Source organism: Ixodes scapularis, unplaced genomic scaffold, assembly GCF_016920785.2.
Source record: "Ixodes scapularis isolate PalLabHiFi unplaced genomic scaffold, ASM1692078v2 PGA_scaffold5__190_contigs__length_132052651, whole genome shotgun sequence".
Classification (NCBI taxonomy): Eukaryota; Metazoa; Arthropoda; class Arachnida; order Ixodida; family Ixodidae; genus Ixodes; species Ixodes scapularis.
The window spans coordinates 79,090,027-79,096,706 of record NW_024609880.1 but is presented as its reverse complement, the minus strand read 5'-3'; positions in this window follow the sequence as shown (position 1 = coordinate 79,096,706).

Below are 6,680 nucleotides of genomic sequence, written 5' to 3'. Positions count from 1 at the left end.
CGGGGAGGGCCGCCATTTTCATTCATTCGCCCGGCATGGGATCGATATTCAAATTTCGGTTCTTTCCTTTTATTTGGCAGGCTCTGGCAATAAAATGATATAGTGTTATTCCTCGGTGGCTTAAAAACCTAAAAAAAGAAGTTCCTCTATGTTTGAACGCACTTTTATTTAGACAAAAAAAAAAATAAGCCCGTAGCAGACGACTCATAGCCTCAACAGTGCTCCGTGCCGACAGCTTTGCGTCAAAATGGCGGTCATCTCTTTGCCTCTTTGCTGCCTTCTCTATCCCTCCTTCGGCGTTCTCCTCCCTTTCCTCCTCTCCGGCGCCTTCGTTGCCACACCCGCTGGCTAAACTCTCCCACTATACGGCTTTGCATTGCAGTAGTAGTTTTATTTGTAGTCTTTACAGTTGAATGTGAATATTTGACAGAAGTCTCTCAGGTTGGGGCGAAAGGGGGTTAAATGAATGCATTTGATCATTCGCCTAAATTCGGTACCCATCATTTTAACGCCTACGTAGCCTTGTCCTGGTGGGTGACTATGACTAAAATAAGAGGATCTATGTGCTGATCACGAAAGAATATGCTAGCCATTCTAATGTAGCTCTGCCAAGTACTTGATTGTGATTTGTTTTTATTTTTAGCTACTTGGGTGCCTCGAGATCTGGAGATCCTAGTGGCCACAAGCTTGGACTCAATCTTTTTCTGTGGTCTGGCCAGGACCATGGGGGAGGTAATCCCAGCAACAAGAGCATCGCAGTATCTCCCTGCCTGTGACTTTCGATCAGCGTCACGACAGGGGAGTCCTCGTGCCACCAGGTGTTAGGTATGCCACTTGAAATAAGCATTTTTCTTACCTATTAATAGAACAGCAAAAGCACTACTAAGCCTAAAATGCAAAAAAAAACATATTCTAATCTTGGGTTGGATGAAATTCCAATTACAAAAAGGAGTCTGCAGACATGATTATCATGTGAACTTAAAGCCCGCAGATGTAGGTTCGACGGTGTCACAGAAATAACTTCTCGCAGATCGCCTTGCTCGTGCTATACCCAAACAAATTCTTAAAATAATCATTGTGTTTCGTTGGTGTCATCAATCTTATGTCCCTACCACACCCACCAGTTGGGACATGTGAAATATAGAAAAACAGGAACTTGCACATTGTCAGCTCTGCAAAGATTTATATAGTAAACAGAGCATAGCACGTTCAGCTTAAGAAAAAAATTTAGTGCAGGCCTATATTCATGGTTCACATATGTGTGATTGCTCTTTATAATGAAGTGAAAACTGCTTAAGTTGTGGCCCACTACAGGCTTTCTATTAGTGTTAAAAAGTGAGGTAGAAAACATGATTGTGCTTGGAAGACGGGGACATAGGAAGGACAGACACAACAGAGCGCTAACTTTCAACTGATTTAATTCAAGAACCTCAGCGTAGAAACGGACTGTGTCACCGCACCACATCTCAACCAATCCGTGGCCCTGCCACGGACCGCAAGTACGCCAACTCCTTATCCGCCAAGTCAATTGACGCCGCACTGACACAACTTGTGCCGGAACTATTTATAGTGTCAGCCTCCATAATCTCGCTAACAGTCCTATCTTTGTGCCTCTCAAGAGCAGTAGACGAAGCAAATAATGGTTTGCACCCGCAGTCATGACAGTGACACGACAGATCATGACTGCGAGTGCAAACCATTATTTGCTCAGTCTACTGTTCTTGCTAGGCACAAAGATATGACTGTTCGAGAGATTATGGAGGCTGATGCTATAAATAGTTCCGGCATGTGTTGTGTCAGTGTGGCGTCAATTGACTTGGCGGATAAGGAGTTGGCATACTTGCGGTCCGTGGCAGGGCCACGGATTGGTTGAGATGTGGTGTGGTGACGCATTGTGTTTCTACGCTGAGGTTCTTGAATTAAATCAGTTGAAAGTTAGCACTCTGTGGTGTCTGTCCTTCCTATGTCCCCGTCTTCAAAGCACAATCATGTTTTCTAACGTAGTCAGCACTTGTTAAAAAGTGCTATTGTGTTTTAAGCAGCTCGTACCAAATATTTTCTTGAAATACATTGGTTCATGGAAATTATTATGTAGATGTTGGCAGACAGTCATGGTGAGGCCAATCTTTAATGCCAAGTGGTCCACTTATTCAGAGTTAATTGAGTTTGTAAATATTGTAGCTCGCAAATTAAATTTTTATGGTACGCAATGGGCACAATCATCCGTAATGACTAGCTCTACCTAGGGGAACTTCATACGTTTACTACGGCAAGATGGTTTCGAAAAACAAAGTATTTAGTTTATTCAACTCCTGCACTAACCTTGTCTTTAGAAACTTTTTATATTCTTTGCGATGCTGAGATAAGATTCTGGAAATAGTTTTTCTAGAACTACTCTAGATATTTCCAGTTCGTCATTTTTCTCGCAAAGCATTCGAGAGAGCCAAACCCTGTAATGTACGGAGGGAATTCACAGAATGATGCGACTGACAGTTTGGAACATTCGGCACTGTAACAGTAATTATGACATGTCACTTATGTAATGCTCATTATCGCAGATCAAACTGCTTTTTCGTCTACACTCATTTTCAGTAGACTCATTCAGCGAACTCCCACCTGAGACTGCAGCGCTGGGTTCTGCAAAGTAATTTGAATGAATATAGATGCAACAGGTTTCTTTGAGCGTGCATCCAACACACATTCTTCATATTGAATCTGCTAACTGTATTCTTGACCATGTCCATAATTGTATCCACATTCCAGCTTATTTTTATTTTGACATTTGAGTTTTCTTCAGTACTTTTCTCAACATCTGTGCTTGCTGAGCCGTACTCAAGTCCATACATCTTGTCTTTCGCTATTACATTAATATATAAAACTGTTGATGCCAAGTGAGAATTCAAGGTACCGAATCTGTCGTGCGAGCTAAATAAGAACCAATAAAAAGCTCTACAAAGGAAATTTTGTTAAAGGATGCTGTATGAGCATTAGAATAGTACATGCCATGCTAAAAAAAAAAATACAAATACTTGTTAGGTATGCGAGGATGACAGTGCTGTGCTGTTTCTGATGTGTCACAAAAAAAAAAAAGAAATCAGTGCCATACAGTGTTCCTTATGGAAGTACAAACTGTTGAATTCGAAGCCCAGAAGTTTTATTCAAGAATGTTCCTCAATACAAATGTATTTAGAGATCTGAGCTACTGACTCATACATGACTATGTGGCAAACATTCATTTTCATGGGGATTATAGTTTACAAGGTCTAGTCTGCATTGATTTATTGCATTCATGCTGAAACTGGGAGGGGTTCTCTGGGTATGAATAAAGAGATAAACATTTCTTGAAATCAAAACATTTGAGAACGGACAAAAGGAAGGATCTGAGAACGGTATCTTAGATTCTCTTCTTTTTCTTACAGTATCTCTAATGTTCACTTTATTTCACCTGATGCATTTAGTTTTTAGCGCAGCTCTTAGCACCCGTTTCCGCGTTTTGCGGCGTCGCTGTCGGCGTAACCGCCCAACTAAACTTGGCAGGAAATTGAATTAATGTTGTGGTCATGTGACGTTAATATTTCCGCTAAGTCTAGCTGAGAAACTGAATTTTTTTATGGATGACGTGACACGGTCATGCGACGTCATTTTCCCCGCTACATTAGCGGAAAAACTGCATTTGTGTTGAGGTCATGTGACATCAATTTCTGCGCTAAATTTAGGGGGAAACTTAACCAGCTAAATTTAGTGGGGAAATTTTCCCGCTAAATTCAGGAAAATTTCCCGCTAAATGGGAGGGAGCAGAAGAGGAGGAGGGGAGGGGGAGGAGGGGCATACCCTCCCATCCTCCTCTTCAAGATCTGTGCTCTAATTTCACGTTACAGAGAATTGTAAACGTCTCATATTTCATCTCATGTTTATTCAACTTTTATATTGCAGGTGCGCTCGCAGCACAAATCTGGGTTGTGCTGATCCTCTACGCACAAGTTAGGAACTCCTGAGTGGCAAGAGTGGGAGTTTGGTCTGACAGCTCAAGGGACACCATTGTTCAGTATTGAATTTTTAATAATCTTCTTTTGAGCAAAGTTAAGCTTTGCTGCATGCAGTTCTTGTAAAAATAAATACCTGCAACCAAATTTACCAGGTCACGACATTTCGCCTCTGCTCTTAGTGCTCCTGGTGAGCCTCGGATAAGAGCTTACTGGTGTGCAAACATCATGCTTGTTTGAAACCACTCACTGATGTAGAGACTCGCTGACATCCAGCATTCCAATGAAATGCTGGATGTCCACAAGTCTTTCTTGAACAATGCAAGCGGGGAAGGAATCATACAATCGTATCGTATTGGGGGACATTCTACAGAGTGTTTTTTTCTATGTTTTACAGATTTTTTTAAAAAAAGCCGTAAAAGCTACATTTACACGGTCTGTGCACGTGAGTTATATGGCCAGGGCGGCATAGTATAAAAGGCTAATTTGTAATGATCCGTCGGCTTATTACAGAGATGTGCCAGACTTCTTTCAGAAAACTAGATGGAGGTTCATTCTAGCGTAGTTTTATCCCGCGAATCTGAATATCCCGTTCGTTTTCCTCAAAGATATAACTAAACGTCAGAAAACACACAAAAACATCCTACCAACAGTGACATCGTAAGAAGACCTTTCGGCCGCCAAGCGTGTGTCGCTTAAGGGCCGCTCGTCCAATCGCAAGTTTTCTAGGTATATTCTCCGGCATTGGCACCAGTTGTGACACATTTTTCTGCCCTTTTAAAAAATAGCATGTGCGTGCATAGCTTTGATAGGCGCTGAAGATGCGTGAACAAAGATTTTGAAAGCTGCTCTTGTGACGTCGCTCTCTAGGGAAGTGCTTTCACAGCGCTTTAAAAATGACTCTATGCAGCCTCAATTAATTAAATTAGCAAATAATTTTGATATTTGAGATTCTGGAGGTCAAATGAAGAAGATTTAAAAGTGTTTTCTCAAATACAAAACCGCTTCAGCCTCTCCTAGTATGTTCCTGAAATTTTTAATCAGTGAAAATAGACCCATGGTTCCAATTAGAAACTTGCTAAGCATCATCAAAACACACTAAATCAATTTTCTTTGTAAAGATATAAGACAAGAGTAGCATTTTATGGCGTTCTAAAAAAAATGGTCAATTTGGACGCGTTTCCAGACTTCGGTTTCTTACCAGAGCGCATCTTTGCACCTGCGGTCCAGCTGCCCAGTGGCCACAGTGCGAAGCCGCCCCCTCGCCTCCCTCGTAGGATGAAGGGAAGCAAGGCGCACGTGTGTTGCGTGTCTAAGCCCCTGGGGAACAGGACCGTGGGCGCAGAGATGAGCTCTGATAAGAAACTGAAACCTAGAAACTCATCCAAATAAAGCTTTTTACAGAACGCATAAAACGCTACCCCTGCATTATATCCTTCTAAAAAAACTTGATTTTGTGGTTTTCAATGACTCAGCAAGTTTCTAATTGAAACCATATTTTCATTTTCGCTAATTAAAAAGTTGATTAACAAATTGTATTTAATTATCTGACTGATCGTTACGACTAGGTCCCTATACTACGTACGCCTGGCCGTATAACTCGCCTGCACAAACCGCATTAATTTAGCTTTCACGATCTTTCTAAACATATATGTAAAGCTTAAAACTAAATCGCCCTGTACAACAGTGAAAAGGCGAAACCAACATGCTGGAGCCATATGGCTCCACCATGCTGGTATCGCCTTTTTGCTGGTATAGGATGTCCCATATTACGTTATGCATGTATGGTTCCGTCCACCTCCATGGTTCCGCCTTAATCCACTACGCTGGTATAGGATGTCCCATAATACGACACGCTTGTATGGTTCCGCCCACCTGTATGGTTCCGCCTTATTCCACTATACTGGAGCCGCCTTTTTCGCTTGTATAGGATGTCCCATATTACGGTTACGCTTGTACGAGCCTTTTCCGTCATCTTTCCATCATCGATATTTTCCAACAGGGCATGTCAGACACCAAGTCGGGAATCATATTTTGCAGTTGTTATTGTGTCTAAATTGCGAAGTTAACACGCCAACGATTTTGTTTCTAATCCCGTGCGTTTCTACACCATGACCCACTTAGCCCTATATAACGTTTTGATATCTTATTCCACAAAGGCTTGGTGCCACGCCAACATTACTGAGCCTTATATTAATAAATATTTTTTCTTCAGCTTTGTACATTATGTTTATATTGTTTATTTTCAATTGTACCGCGCCACGGGGTTTTCTTTTCATAAGTATTTGTATACAGTACAGACTGTGGGCAAGAAAGTTTTGTTCTTGTCTAAGGTTGAGAATTTCTTACACCGCTTTCTTTTTGTCGTTAGTCGCGTGTGTAATGTCCAAGTTTCATTGGCAGCTTGATAGATCTCCAATTTGTATTGTTAATGTATCAAATGAACATGATATTCGAGTGGTGCAAAAAACATCAATCAATAAAGACACACCTGTTCGTGCTTTATTTTTAGTTTCGTCCATACGTCCTTTTTTCAGGTTTTTAAAATTGCCCTAATGCTAGCGGAAAAAAGAAAACAACATGAGTGCTATGACGCGGCGCACTGCATGGAGTGTGGGCCATCCTTACCTACCTTTATATTAACCCATCAAATCTCATATGTCTTTCTAAATTATACAAATTTGAAAGTAAACAAGG